This window comes from Bombus huntii, chromosome 10 (assembly GCF_024542735.1).
Source record: "Bombus huntii isolate Logan2020A chromosome 10, iyBomHunt1.1, whole genome shotgun sequence".
In the NCBI taxonomy this organism is placed as follows: domain Eukaryota; kingdom Metazoa; phylum Arthropoda; class Insecta; order Hymenoptera; family Apidae; genus Bombus; species Bombus huntii.
Window position 1 is genome coordinate 6070444 of NC_066247.1, and position 16631 is coordinate 6087074.

Sequence of the window (16631 nt, forward strand, 5' to 3'; positions counted from 1 at the left end):
GTTGGACATTTCAAAATTTTGTTGAGGAAGGCGGATTTTTCATCGCTTATTCTAAGATTTTTCTAAACATTTATTATACTTATTTAGCGTAGCATCTTACTAGATGTAAAACGTAACGCTCGAACTAAACTTTCTTAAAAATACGATCTGTCTTCAACGTGAAAAGATCGAAATAATTCCTGAGTAAGTTATTGCTTCCGATCCACCATGTATCTTTGTGAGTTGCAAGAAAAGTCGATTTTGCTTTTATCGTCGAACGCAAGCTTCAAATAAACGAAATTTCGTACGCTTCGATGTAACACGACGCGTTGTACGACACATACGACCAGACAGCGGATGTTTATGCGTCTATAAGAAGTTTTTAGAAGCGCGATACTACATGTACACGACGTGTACAGTATACAAAAATACACGACATATCGAAAGCAAAGTACTCATTGGATATATTTAGAGGGTGCGATAAGTTTCCACGATATTTAGGTTTTATTTCTTTGGTTTTATTTTACGTTGACGAAAATGTAAATTTGCCCGAACGTCCGCGGTCCACGTACGAAGGCTCGACGAACAATGAAAACAACTATAGAGTAATTAACGATAATGCCGATTGGATAACGAGTAAAACACGATTATACATGCTGATTGTACGTATTTGTAGGTTCGATTAAATCGTTTGTAGAACATTCGTGTAATTGGCCCGATTGAACTTTATCGTTTTGATTTGCATCGATAGGATCGATGTAAATGGTACGTTTCTTGTTGGCCAGTTCCGATAGACTCGATTAAATCGAGTCGATACGGGACCAGTCGATATATCAACAGGTAAAACTGTTGCTTTCACTGGAACATTGATTTCCTGCGCGTAGCAAGCTACATTGAAACGTCGCCCCGAGAAATTTGCAGCCTTGTTCCGTTATCTTCGCTTGGATCGACGTAATTTATACAAAGCATCGTAGCACGTAGATACCATTTTCTGCTAATTACAGGTATCCCGCTGTTTCTGCTTCTTTTCTTCCAGTTCTTTCCTTTTTTCTTAATGCGACGTACTGTTTGTATGTTTTCCGATAAGAGGGTGAAATATATCAACAAGTAGCTAGTAATTATTAGGTTGGTCTATGCAGAGTTGAAGTTATCGGTGCGCGTGATTCCTCGTTTCGATTTGATGTTACACATTTCCTTAAAGTATTAGAAACCCGTCTCGTATGTTAAGATGGGCAAGATCGAAATAATAAAAATTCGAGACTCGAGAGTAGGAAAAGAAGAGAAAACGAAGAAATAAAAGTACTTAAGAAAGAAGATATTTCTTCCGCAATCCACCTGTTAAGCTTCAATTCTTCATTAATCAACGCTAAATGTACATCGTATATATGTTTCCTGATGTATTTACTAAATAGCATTTTATACGAAAAGCTTGTTAGGATTTTCGTATAAAATTATCGTGTGAAAAACAGGGAAGATATAAACAAAAAAGTATAGACGCGTTGTATTTCCTTGTCGCTCGTACGATAAGTTTTACAACATCAAAGTTAAAATGTTTTTTAAACGTCAATTTTTGATCCAAGCACCTGAATACATTTTTCTAGAGAATTAAAATAACAAATCGGATGATGTATAAAAAATATGGAGTACCATTTAAAAGAATATAGGATCTCATGCAAAAGAAATGTGTTGGCCTCGAGATTACGCAGTCGTTTCCACCTACATCGTCGCTGTATACATACGTTGAAATATTTTTCCCTTGGAACCGAACATTTCTCGTTCGACCAATTTTTTCGCATTTTCTTCCATTTTGGCAGAAACTCGATCGATCACTTTATACCTGAATGAAGGATGACAATGAATAAGTATCACGCAATCTCATTTCGCTGGCCAAATTCACTTCAAGTGAGTGACATTGACCCCATCGGGCTATTTCTCCATTTTGCATTGTCAGTGATAAATTTTCTATCACATGACAGCTCCTAATTTAAAAAAAAAACTTTTGTCGGAAAACTATGTTTCCATCTCTTACAGCTCGCGAATTATAACGCAAAATCGGAAGATAGCCGAATTTTCAGAGGCGTGGTAATTTCACCCTCTCGCAAAGTGAATTTGCATGCGTAATACATACCAATATATCCCCCACGTGTTCGCAGAATTTCATAATTTTTCGAATCTATGGGTTCCCTTGTAAGGAATCATAAGGCAGAAAAGAAGAAGAAAAGAGAGAAAGTAAGGGTGACATAATTTGGGTATGCGAGGGCACGTGACGACGCTGTGTCACGTGTCTTTGGGACGTCGCGTCTCATCGGTTCGACGATTAAAAGCTCGTTAGGTCGGCCGCGCACCAGGCATTCCTTGCGGTGCGGTGTCCGCGAGAGATTTAAGGCCCGTTCACAGAGTAGATCCCCAAAGGGTCTGCACTGGACGCGGAGGAGGGTGAGAGATAGGATCAGGCTTCTACATCCTACAGGATCGTGGTGAGGCAGCCTCTCACAGGCCAGCATACGGTATCTAATCTGGCCACTTTCGGAGCCGCGGGTAGCCGTGTTTTGGCCGGGGATCGTGTTAAGGGGATTTACATTCATTTCGATCCTAATAACCCGATCCCTCGGATCCCGATTTGGAACACGATATCCGTCCACTCCGTGTATACGTATACCCACGGTTTTCCTTTTCTCTCTGCTCCTTCTCTTTTTCTTCTTTCGCCTTCGTCTCTCTCCTAATCCTCTTCGAGAAGAGTATGCTCCTTCTCTCGATCTCTCTTTCGTTCGTTTTTCATGGACCGCGAGATACGCGACGAGATTCTTGAGTTAAGGACATTTCGGTGGATCTGTGGTAACAGTGTGTGAATTTTATACAGTGTGTGCATTATATTTCTTCCTTTTTTTTCAAATTTATAGCAAGTAATTACGAATAAAGGTCACGTGGAACTCTATATTTTTGATTTTTTTTTTTTTTTTTTGGTTTTAATGTCGCTTTATGATTAAACAGAAGAATTTTAACGACGTACACGAAAATGGAAACCTGTTTGGTCCGAAGATATAAATCTTGTAAAAGTAGCTGATATATCGACGAAGTTTTGTGCAAGCCAAAGGTATAATTACCAAGACAAATATTTATTACCGCTTTTTGCATCCTTCGAGCGAGATGAGAAAATACACATTCACCTGCAAAACTAAATGAAATGGCGGTTTTAATAAAGAATAAAGTGCGTTGAGTTTTAATACTGTTTCTTCGAAAACAAGATAGAAATTGTAAAAGTGTCAAAGGTTAGAAAGCGGTGCCACAATAAAATTCATTAACTTCGAATTCGAAACTTTTCAAATAAAGAAGAGACAAGTCACACTCCTCAAATAAATCAACCTTCACGACCGCGTCCATTCATCACGAAACAGGAAACCAGCGGACGATTCACCCAGAGCCGTTCAAAAAGATATCTCGCCCATCCTCCTTCGCTCAAAACACGCGTCATTCTCTCGACACAATAAGGCGACACAATTACTCAACGAAACAATCACACTAACCAGACGAGACTAACCCAGTCAACCGAGTAACCCTGCCTGCCCATAAAACTCGGATGTACGCGTTTCAACAGCTTTCTCCATTGAAAAAGCGAGGGAAGCCGAGAAAAAAAGTCGGCTTTTAAATAACTCTCACGGGCCAGGTGAAAGGCGTAGGACGTTTCGTGTCCTTAACTTAAAAGCTCGTCGTGTATACTGCCGCTAAAAGGTCTTGAGAATATCCGGACACTTGCTTCTCTTCGATGGAATGTAATTCGATTAAAAATTTATTAAGAGGAGAAATTTGCAATTATTTTTTTCTTTGTCATTGTCATAGCTACTGTTTTGTTAAGTATGTAATTATTTTAGAGTTATTACGCTATTTTATAGCTATTTTATTTGCAACCTTTTCTCCGTTTTGTGCTTAATATTGCCTAGAGTATTTTTAATTGTTTCTTGATCCAACATCAGTCGTTCCGTTGATTTTATATGAAACTTTTTGGATTTTTACATTCGCACCAGCGAATCGTTCTTCTCTTTGATCAGATCTTGTGAAAATAATCCGTTTTAGGCATCGAGTAAATGAAAATAAATTAAAAATAACTTTCCCTCCACGAGTGTTACTTATTTAGTTTGCGATTAAACCTACGCTCGTCAAAGCGATAAAATTCACGTTTAATAAACTTTTAAGCTACGGTTTACGAGTTCGATATTCATCGATATTTTAACGAACTTTTATGATAAGGAGAATAATTGATCATCTGAATATCTCTGACCTTTGCCCCGCACAACGCCGTTACGTGTGTCAATAATATCACTGGCTTTCTTCGCCGGAATGCGAAAGATGTGTTCCGCCTTTAATGGTCTTCTTGTGTTCTCTTGTTTCGAGTTTATTGCTTTGCTGGACGTTTCTTCCGTGTTCTGTTTGGAATAGAATATTCCAGCATCGAGTAGTTGTTCTTTGGAAGCGTATTCTACTTGACGGCAATTTCTCGACGTTCAGTCCTTTTGTTTCGCTTCTTTCTTTTCTTTCCACTTCCAGCATTTTAGGTGACGGTGAAAGTATTTCGAGGATGCACACACACTCGAGGAACGAAGTGTAAAAGCCTTCTCTTTCCTCTTCTTCGCGCGAGTGGCCGAGTGACGAGTGGAACGTTGGAGACGTTTTTAGAATGCTTCACGTAATTGGAGGGTTTCGTTGACAATTAATGGACTCGATAAATAGAATAACCGCTACCGTAAATAGCCGTGTTAATGCATTTACGGAGTACGGATTGTTTGGAATTTCAAAATAGTATCCCGTCCTGGTTATTTGAAGAACATACAGAACGTGGAATTAGGTGCGAATCGCTTAGACAGAACGCCACTCGAGACTGTAACCCAACACGTCGTGCGTTGTTCAGTTTTATTATTGATTTATTATTCATTTATTATCGTTATACGACTTACCATACGTGCGTAGACTAGAGCGATAAATAATTACGACGCTGTTGTTAATTAACGCTATAATTAATTGACAATTATTTGAAACAGCAGGCGATTTATTTTCAAGAATCTACCGCAAAGAGGTAATCATAGTAAACTAGTCAGAAGCTTCGTGAGAAATTTAGAAACACAGCGCCGGTAATTGTCGTTTCTCTGCATTTCAATTTGCCAGCTTCATCGGTATGGCTTTCGACCGATCCCTACGATACCTATCAAGAGAAACATCTTCGAGCCGAATAAAAAAGGATACAGCGTAGGGAGAGGGTGGTGCAAGAAGCGACGCCTAATGCGAGAAATAAATGAAAAGGAAGACGGAGGAAGGAGAAAGGAGCTGAGAAGATTGAGTGACGAGTCAGTGGACGCGACGAGGCGTGCACCGATCGCGCGGTTCGAGGCTTCATCACCCGCGGTCGCGTTCGTCGTAGTTCCTGTCGACGACGGGCGTGATGTGGCCTCAGGGCGAAAACAACACGCCCCTCTTCACCCTATCTCTCTCTTCTTTTTCTACTTCCACGTAGACTTGAGAAGAGTTCAGAGTCTCTCTCTTTCTTCGTATAGTACGCGGTCGATCGTCCCGAACGCGGTGACTCTAACTCGAGCGAACGGTAATCCGTTCCCACAGACAAAAGGGCCTCGCAGCCCGTCGACTTCGATCTTCTTTCCACCACCTCGACTGGTCCGTGCCCGTGATCGTGTCTACCGTGCAGGTATGTAATAAGGATGTAACCCGAGCTGACCGGGACAACGAGTACCACGGCCCGCGATCGGTTCCACGGGACAGGTTCGAGGCAACTTGGATCGCGTACGATCGTTCGATCCACCAAGCCGCTTCCAGGAAAAACGCTCCTCGGACTAGGCTAGAAATTAGAGAGACGATGGCGTTGGAAAAGGCTCTGGGGTGGCTGAGAAGTTAGGGTAGTTGAGGAAGTGGGGTGGTTGGGAAGTTAGAGCGGTGTCTACCTTAGGGTGGTAACTTAAAATGTTAGTTCGGAAGACGTTAGCTAGGGTTGGATAAAAATAATGGAGGTTCATGCGTTTATGGAATTTCTGAAAATGAAAAATTGCACGTGACATGCGGTGATACGTAAAATGTATATAATGTGGTTGGTTATAGAGTATCGTTAAAATTATTAGTCAGTGAACGAGTCTTTGGTATCGTGGCAGAAATTTGTTCAGCGGTGAACGTCTGTTGGGAGCTCAGAGCTTTTGCGAACTTTCATCCCGACTGCTATGCAAGCACGTGTTATTGCTTCCATCGTAGTAACTATCGCAACGCAAGAGGAAGAGCAATTTGTGGGTAGAACTCACGAATTCTTGAAATGGAATTTCTCACTTACTATTTTTCTTCAAATTATTCAAATATTCTCTATGTGGAAAGGAGGAGGTGGCTGTAATCTTTTTGACGATTTCATATTCATATGATTTCCTCTAATTTTAATCAGACGATTGTTGTAATTATTCGCGATAGCTAAAAATCTTCTCGTGATATTCCTCTTGTTTAATTTTTAATCAGCCGTCAATAGCTCGGAATAGTTCATTTACATTACCCCATCAAACTGGATCTTCTGAGAAACAACATCTCACACGTACCAACCTCGTAATTAATAATTAATAATTAATAATCGGTACTTGTCTGACTTTGAGAAAATATCCATCAGCTAAGAGCAGCCTAACCATATCCCTACACATCATTTGCGCCATAAGAATGCTGACATTGACATCGATCAAGTTGGAACGCGTCGGAAGTTCAAAGTTCTTCTCGTTCGGTATCTGCCATGAATTATTTATTCGCTGATCAATCGATGGTCCCGCGTTACGTCCAATCTTCCACGATTGTGTAGCCGTGCAGGTATGCAACAAGGATGTAACCTAAGCCAGGAGGACGTCGACGAGATTCGAGACTGTCCACGAGTCTCGAAAATTCCATACGGAGATCGAAGTTCGCATTCTGTAGGCTTCCAGGAAGTATGGTCGCCTCGTTGTCCGAAATTTAATTCGGAGTTGCCGCCAGTGACCGCAAAAATTGTTGTGATCGATCGAGATCATGGCTACGGGCATCTTTCGTGGCAATAAACGAAGATACGAAGGAATTTACCGACTTGGAGTTGAAGAGCTTAGTTCATCGAGCAACTCGTAAACGGTAGAACGAAAGAAGCTATCGATTTATAGTCGGATTTTTCAGTCACCTGAAAGAAAGAAAATTAAAGTTTATGGTTCATCGAGAGGCAAAAAATTATCGATTCGGATTCAAAATTTCCAGTTCACCAAGCGATCTGTAGACGAATTAATGAACCAGAACTTTCGACTCGAAGTCAAAATTCTCGATTCGCCGAACGAATTCTAAACGAAGGAACGGAACAACTTGTTAACGCAAACACGAAATTCTTCCTTTACCAAGCAATCTCTGAACGAATTCGTAAAAAGAATTATCGACTCAAAGTCGAAGTTCTTAATTTACCGCGTAAGAAAACAGAAGAAACAATCGATAAAATGTGGAAGTTGTCGGTTATTTGCCGTTCGATGCTTGTTGAAGGACTGGTAATCGTGCGCAGCCGAGGTGGAAAGAGCCGAGAGGGTGGCGGGATGAAGATGAAGAAGCGTGAGATAGGTCGTCCAGGAGCGAAGGCTCTTGCTCTTCACCTGGTACCATCTAGAGAGCTCGACAAACACTTGACAGAGCTCGCGCGAGTCTTCTTCAAAACACGGGCCCCATTGTTGCCGTGTCATCTCTTCGGGCCCTGGGCCATTGTCCTCCAACGCGTGCATTACCAATCGTTCAGATCGATCAAGCTCGTGTCTGCCATGCTTGATTCAACATTTAAAAACGTCTATTTAAAAATAAGGAGGCAAAAGAAACCGACAGTGAAGATACTGCTATTGGCATACTATCGTAAGATATATCAGTGATTATAATTGAAGAGCATATTGACATGATAAGGCTACTGTTGATGTAGTCGAACAGGAGAAAGCAAGCAGTTAGTTATAAAGATAGAAAAAGATAAGAAAAAAAGAGTTTATAAAATATAATAAAATACCAGAGTTTCACAAAATGGATTTATGTGTAATAAGAGCAACGAATGTAGTATATATCACAGAGTCTGATGACTGTTATTCACGTAATAAAACATTGTTAGCATAAAAGCTAGTAAAATTCATAGTGTTATCAATGCTAAACTTTCTTTCATCCGTTACCAGATATGTACGCACGATATTCAACCCCAGAAACAAATACAAAGGAAGATGTTAGAAATACGCGGCGGGTTAAAGGTATATGGAATTTTGAAATTATTTTGTCCTAGGAAAAATGTAACTCGTCGTTTTTTATTCCTGACGTCTGAAATTATTCGAACGACGTCTATACCACCCACCACTCTTGCTTCTCTTCCGTACCGAAATTAAAGCAGAAATTCTATACGGATCCCCTACTTGTCTTTTACGATATCAAAGCGAACTAAAAACCCTCTGTCTTTTACGATATCAAAGCGAATTAAAAACCCTCTGGTATGCTTCACGAATGTGAAGAACGATCGACAGAGCGACATGGCGCAAGATCTGCTCGGCGAAATCTTCAGGAAGCAAGAGAGTGTGGAGGGGAGGAGGGAGGAAGAGAAGAAGAAAATGACGTTTTACGCTCGAGTCGGCGTTTCTGAGTAGCGGAGTGAGGGGGGGGGGTCGTTTAAAGCCCCATAAAAGAATCATCCGGGACATCTCACTGTCTGAGAATTCGAATTCCCGATGATCAGCGAACCGATAAAGGAGCGCTCTTGGCTGAGCTTGGAGAGACGAAGTCGGAGGTGTCGAGGGATCCGTTTCCAGCGAAGCGGAAGTGACTTCCTGACCGGAGATCAGCTGACGCCTGGGCGGTTCGTCTCTAGTGAATGGAATATCGAGAGCAAAGAGTAGAAGAAGCAGACTGTGGCCGCTACTCTCTCTTTTTTCGGGGCCTCGAATCATGCTGTGAAGAGAGCTTTGAAAGAAGAGGTGGAGGAGGTGACGAACGAAACGCCGCCTGGTGGGGAGGACCACGAAAAGAAATCGACCACGAGAGGACCAAGAGACTGGGAGAGATGGGAACGTAAGCGGGAGAGAAGAGCGGAACGTGTACGAGGCACTGAAACAAGAAGAACGGAATAAAAGGTTGGTCTGGACACGAAGGTGAAGCTGAGAAACGGGCCTGGAGGTGGAGAAGGACTGGAGAAGAGAACCGGCGGGGGCGGGGCCCAGAGTCTGGATACTGAGATGGAGCCGAGTTCACCATCTTCGTTCATCTCGGGACCCAACCCCCTTTTCAGACCCAAACCTGGCCCATCTTTTCCCTTCTCTTCTCTCTACCCTTCGTTCGTTCACTATCTATGTTCTTCTTCGTCTTCTTTATTCTTTGCGCCTTTCCTTGACCTTCTCACCTCTGCTTCCAGCGATTCCGAGGAATAGCAGGAAAGAAGATTCGAGCAAGGAGCGATACGTTTGAGAATTGAAATACGCGGCTGAATGCAAATTGTCGAAGCGAAAAGCGACTCAAGCCACTGCGATTTTCAGCCCGACATTTAACGCTAAAAACATTAGCAACGTTTCTCTTAAGTACTTGTCTTTCTTTCAAAGTTCTAAAATCCACGAATAACAATTTTCGAATTCGTCAATGGGTCGTTCAATTTCCTACAAATTCTTGCAAATCGTCCATTTGCCGCAGAAGCGATTAAAAAAAGACGCCGATTTCGAGATATTCTTACACTCGGCGGCAAACTATCAACCAAGTAATTTCTCTTCGCGTATTTCTTTATAATTCCATAAGAAGTGTCGACAGTGTCAAAAACATTTTACTTGATTCTTCGATAGTGAAAATGACCAAATAAAGGAGGACACTTTGATTTATTCTGTCGAATGAAAATGATGCTTGAAACACGTCACGATAACTAATAACGTATCTGATGCCAAGCCATAAAAAGTAATAAAGAGCTCCTCGAAGAGCGGTATAAAACGGTGGTATGAAACGGAGCAGACAGTAAACTCATAATTCGCCGATAAAAACTTGGCGTATACGGAATTAAAATTTTTCTCCGGCTGACGACGTAATAAAATATCACTGATATAACCAAGCGATATCTCTTCCCACGAGAACCATCGTAGAAATGAAAAGTAAAAGTTAAAGTAAGAATCTAATGCGAATGACGCTGTCCGGAAATACGGAATTGAAATTGCTTGGCTAACTCGAGTTGGTTAACCACGTAGCAGCTGGTCGTGGAATTAACACGGCCGCTCGGTCGTACGAGATAAGATACGATGCATGTAAACCAGGTGTAAGTGATAGACGCTCGATAATTAACGGGTATCGAGGTGAGAGATGAGGCAGAGATAGGTTGCTCGAGCTGGAAGACATTATCCCTGTCGTATCCATCATCCACCGAAAACTGGTTTGCTTTTTGTCTTTTATTCGCCTTTCGTAACGTTCTTCCACTGGCTAGTCGTTCCAGTTTCTTCTTCTTCTTCTTCTTTTTCTTCCTCTCCTTGGCGGTGTGGAAAATTTTCGCGTAAACCTGTCGGCGGCCGTGTTTCACGCGTCGTCGACGATCGGATTGTAATATCGTGAGGTGTGTCACGCGCGTATCGCCGTCGAGGAGGAGCTACGCGTCGATACGCGTCCATTCACGCTCCGCTGATTTTTCAAGCTTCGAGACAAGTTGTTCTGCACTTTCACTAATCTTTCGCAAATCAATTTCGGCGAGATCGTGTTTCGTCTGACGACGCGCAGACGCCTGGATATCATGGTTTCTATTTTATTGTTTAATCTTACATCGCAATGGTCGGAACTTCTATTTTGATACAACTCACAACTTGTTACAAACTATGTAACAAGAAGGAAATAAAAGAAGTATGACACCGATAATAAAGCGATAAGTGGCCGCCGACTACAAATATTAAAACATGCGATAACATTCGACGCAGATTGAACGTGTTTCGCCGCTTTTATTTCCCGGTTACTTTATTACGAATCAGGTCGTTTCGTTCGCGTAATACGTGTCTTACGTAAAATGCCAAATGGTACTTTTCAATAATAATCGGTAAACAACAACTATTACGCGTAACCACCGTGATTACGGAGAACCAAGCCGGTTACGTTTTGACTTGCAGTTTCGTCGTTAACATATGACGTTAACGATATAACATAAGACGTTAACGTCTTGTGAAAAATAAGCGACAATCCGAATATCTTTGAATAGCGTGTACCTGATCGAGAATCAAATGCAAATGAAAGTTCGAAAGAGTACTAAGATGACTAATAACCAATAAGAGCACGAGGGAAGATCAAAAGGAGAAAAACAGAAGGGGCATAGAAGCGGCAAGAGAAACGAGTGGGAGGATGGAGAAAGAGCACGAAGAAGGGAGGAAGGAAGAGCGAAAAAGTAGAAGGAGGTGATAGAAAATACAAAAGGTGGCCGGGAAGAATGGTGAAGAGGCCGAGAAATGTACCGGCCGTGGTGCACCATAGGGTGCCTTGTTCACCCAGCGGGGAACCCCCTGAGCCCCTCCCAGACTTTACATCTATTTACAAACATTTTGGCAGACCGGAGATAGAGTGAAACGGAGAATGGTAGAGAATGCACGCGGTCGGCCAAAGCCGAGAATGTCGGCCCTTATGAAAATCCATTTCGGCTGAAAAATGGCCTGGTCCGTAATCCATTAGGGGCACAAGGGCGGAAGGGAGGCAGACACGGGGGTGAAGAGGAGGTTTAAAAAAATAAAAGAAAAAAAGAAGGAAGGGAGAGAAGGAATAGCGATCACAAAGAGCGTGCGCGAAATATTCCTCGAAACGAATCGTGATTCTTGACTCGGGTCAACGATCGAAAATACGATTAAAGTATTTTTAATTAACACGCCGTTCATACGATTTTTCATAGCCTCGTCTGGACGAATGGAGACTTTCCGATGTTCGTTGTTTAATCGCGTAACTTTGACGCTTGTTGAGCTTTCCCTTCTTATTTCTGTATGTCTGTTTTAATGTTTTCCGTATTATAATTTCGTATAAACAGTCTTAAAGACAATAGTAGTTTTGAAGCTACTCCGCTTAATCTTTAGAAGTTAACGTCGAAAAAAGACACATTTAGACATGTCATCGCAAAGGAAGTTCCACCCTTAGTACATTTTCTTTGGATTAAAAATCAATAAAGTCAGAGAAACGTAGTTGCTTTGTTATTTCGATATTCAATGTTATTCGAAAGATAGGAAAGTTACCGTTTGCAAGAATTACACCGTAATAGCGTTTATTATGGGGTAGGGTAGTATCAAAATAAGTATTCATATGGGAGAAATTGAATTCACGATAGCGTGCCAGGGTTAAAATAAAAATTTAATAGCAACATATAAATTGTCACAAATCCTAATATTATGCAGTATCCACACAGTAAATTACCAGACAAAACAGACGCGTAAAATATTTCCATGCGAGCCCGAGCATTGACTCTTTTACTCTTTCTCAAGTCTAATGTTTCCCTGTCTATTTGACAATGTGCTCTAACATAGTACACACTGTTGGCCGTGCAAATTATTAACGTCCGTTCAAACACGCGCTTTCTTCGGAAGCGATAAATCATCGGTATGAAAACACATTGTGTTTGCCCTGTGCACTTCTTCGTTGTGTAAATTTGCGCGGGTTCCACTACGAGGAACTTCCTTCCATACGCGGATTCAATGGAAATCGTGGATAACTATGGGAACAAAGGTAATTTTCGAAACTTGGGCCGCGCCCTCGAAACGGCGATTCACGGTGACAGATCGCACCCATGAGTATTCGATAACAATGGGCTTCCCCTTGTGCCGATTATCCCGCGATGAGTACGCGATTATTCGGAGACGCATTTTATTGCAACATATGGCAATCATTTTGTTCGATCTGTTGGTAAGTGGAAAAGTAAAACGGAAAAATTTAAAAGAATTATAAAAGTAATTCAAAGTTACGATTATGAAAAATATTTCAGAGGGTGTGTATACTTATCGATTCGTGAAATGTTAAGTTCAGTTACTTTTACGGCTATATTTAATCTGTTACATTTTTTCGTTCGATTGAAGCCAGAAATTTTCTATCGAATGATGTTCTTAGATATTTGTAATTGTAATAATACATTCTTTGATGAAAATCTGATATTCGTGTTATATGGAGAATACTTTGTACAAGAAATTTTACCTTAAGGAATTTTACTGTACATAATATAACTAGGTATTATAAAATTTATATAGGCATTCAATATTTATTTTTTAGTAATTTTTTAAAATATTCTTTTACGTACATAAACAATCTGATCTACTTATCTACTTATTATAATAGTAGTACTACTTAGGCACGACATGTTTTGTTCAACTCCTCTAACATATCCTGAGAAAGGCTCAGACAAACCATCAGATATAGTATTACAAGTTTCACATCTTAAACATCGTCATACACAATTCCTACATTTTTAATTCCTATCTACCATAAAAGGTGGAAAGCGTATATCTTTTATCTCCAATATCACAGAAGCAAGAATTCCCTGATACATTTTATTACGCTGTAAAGAGCTATAAACCCAGTGTATTCATGAATTTGCAAGCTTTAATTAAAAACATTAAAATTTTTTAATTTTAAATTCAATTAAAATTTCAACGCAAAATTATCTTCACGCGTCTCTATATCCAATTCTATTCTATTCTATTTTATCCTATTCTGACGCCAGGAAACCAAGAATCCTTTGTCATTTTATTTCACTGTAAAGAGTTAATATCGCTGATACTCGTGAATTTACAAAATTTATTTTCGAAATTAAAATCTTTCCAATTTTAGATTCCATTAAAACTTCAGTACAAAACCCTCCACCCCGTCTCACCTTCGCACACATAACCCGACATCCGATATCGGTTCTATTCTGACGCCAGAAATTTTATTACATTGCCAAAGTTCCAACTGCAAACTAAAGTTCCGATCCCGAAGCGAAAGTTTGGCCATTAGAATTTCAATGCAGAACCCTGGAAATCCTTCTCGTCGTCGCACATACTCCACCCTACGTATGCCAAAATTCGTGTGGAAATGCATGCGACGCCAGTTGCATCGGAACTCAAGTCGTGCCATTGAAACGATGGTTTAAGAAGGCGCGAGAGGCGGCCGACAATACCCGGTTCGACAGCGGGGCACGAAAACGAGACGAACCTTACAATACCGCGAATTTGCAGCTCTCCTTGCGGCAATTAGCCCCTATTGAGCGGTGCACGACAGCTCGAGGGACCGGTCCCGCCTTCTTCTTCGTTTCGTGCTGCTCGACCTCCCTTTTCCTCCCCTTTTTCGTCTCGCGGGTGAAAAGCGGGCTCGTTGCTCTCGCGGCACGGTGTCACGGCCACGTGCACGCGATCGCCACAAGCGAATCGCACGCCCATCGGCTGTCGGATGAATTTCAATTAAGCGGCACACACGCGGTCCGCCTCTCTCAATGAAACGGAGCTGCACGCCTGGTGCCGTGCCAAGCGTCGCGCCAAACATGTCACGAGATATCGTGCACTGGCTCAATAGCTATCCTTAAATCCTTTTCTCCGTGGCGGAACCGATTCAATGAGAAGAGTTCTTTCGTTGCTGTCGGTTAATGATCTTTGCGTGGGGACAGTTTGATGCAGGATTTTGAAGTTTCGATGTATATAGCAAGGGAGAGGACTATTCGAGATTGAACGTCGTAAAATTCAGAAGCTCGAACTTTATACCGCACGAACAGTATGTTGTCAGCGGATTTCTATAGGAACAAATTCATATTTGTGTTAATACAAGACATGGAATTCAGTCGGAGATTTGTTCCGTTTATTAAAGGCACTTTTCTTTGGGTGTTTTATATATTTTTGTGTATTACATACGTTATAAATTTCTCACAGATGAAGAAAGATCCGTAAAGTTTACATGTCTGACTATACTTATTGCATATTACGAGATGTTAGTTTTTAGTTAATAATGGAAGAATTAGAAAATATTGAATACTTTAGGTACAGTAAGAAATAATATGGATAAAGTTTTTTCTTCTTTTTTTTATTTTTATTTATTTACATTTTACAATTTTTCCAGTAGGACATTTGGTAAAATATTATAGCTTAGTGATATGGTAATATAACATGTGGATGGCTACCCCCAGTGGGATACCATCTTCGAATGTATGGATAAAGTGACTAAAGAGTCTACAGCAATTGTAGAATTTAACCTCTGCGCTCTAATTCTTAATTAAACTACTCGCTGGAGCTATCGACTTGCTTATGTCATAGAACAAGCCAAAAATATTACCTGTAGTTATCTACCAAGATTATTAAATTAAACAACAATTTTCTCGAATCCCCGTAGTTTGCCAGATGTCTCATAAATGCATAAACTTTTACACTTAATTAATCTACTCGCCATAGCCATGAATAATTGATTTATGTGCAATTTACATGTGAAATAAGCTAGACACAAGCCTCGTGGTTGCCTACGAGAATTGTTAAATTAAACAAGATTCACTTGGATCCCCCATAGCTTCCAAAATTTCTCATAAACGCATAAATTTATACATCCTAACTCTTGATTAATGTACTCGATACGAGCCACGGATAACTTACTTATATCACACAATAAACCGAAAACAGCCCCTGTAGTCGGCTACGTGAATTAAACAGGGTTTACCGGAATCTCCATAGCTTCCCATAACCTAAAGTCACTGGTATCCTCGAGCACACTTTCTCGCGCGTTCTATTGACCATCAATGCTTCTCCTCCTGTCATTCAGGTATACAACCAGAATACAGAAAGCATAGAGAAGAATGTCTTCTGCTCTTAAGTCGCAAACGAGAGGAAGAAAGAAGAATAAAAAAAGAAGAAGAGGATCGCCGTAACTGAATGATCCTCGATACCGATCGTATTTATACTCCTGTTTGCCTGCTAATTCGCCACGGACACGACCCTTAAAATCCTGGTGTCCGGCCAACACATGTATTCGTTTCCCGTTCTACACTCGTTCCAGGGGCTGTTCGTTTACCTGGCCGAGCGGTTGCACGCGGCGCGACGCCTTTTTCCGCGTGCATCCGCGTGAAATCGCGTAAATCCTCGTCCAGACGCGCCTGTAAGGAAAATCGCGTTAAGCGGAACTGTGAAGGAAAAACTAGCTCGAAAGGAGGGTCCAGCGTGGTTCACTGTATACGGAGATGAAAAGAGGAGAAAAAAGCCGTTGTTTGCGTTTCACGGATGGAAGACGAAGTCGAGGGATTGGTCTCGCGCGAGAGGGTGCCTTAAATACGAGATAGGTCCAAAGGATTTTCAGAGTCATTGGTTTTCTCTGTAATTTTGATGGGAAATTTGGCCGCGATGAGGAAAAGAAATTATTCCACGGTTGTGTTAATATATTAGATTATCCCTAAAGTTTCTTTCGTTTTATAAGGAAACAATAGACGCACAACATTTTTTGTTTTATATTCTTTTTATTGAATTATGTATGATACATTTCGTTCTATTGAAACAGACCCAAACTTTTGGGACGACCAAATATTATGAACCTGAAATCCGTCTTTAATCAATTATTGATGGTGGAAATGACAAACGATAGATATACGAATTCTATTGTTCATAGAAATATTCAAATTCCATTATTAATAATAGAGATTAACGATACTTCTTATGCTTGTGCAAGCAATAATGTAGTAG

At 40.9% G+C, this 16631-nt stretch overlaps 1 protein-coding gene across 12 annotated transcripts in view; it reads left to right on the top strand.

The window, feature by feature from the left end:
• The window catches only part of LOC126870502 (sonic hedgehog protein), a 102682-nt gene that overhangs the window by 74825 nt on the left and 11226 nt on the right, over positions 1-16631 (top strand). The window lies entirely within an intron of this gene.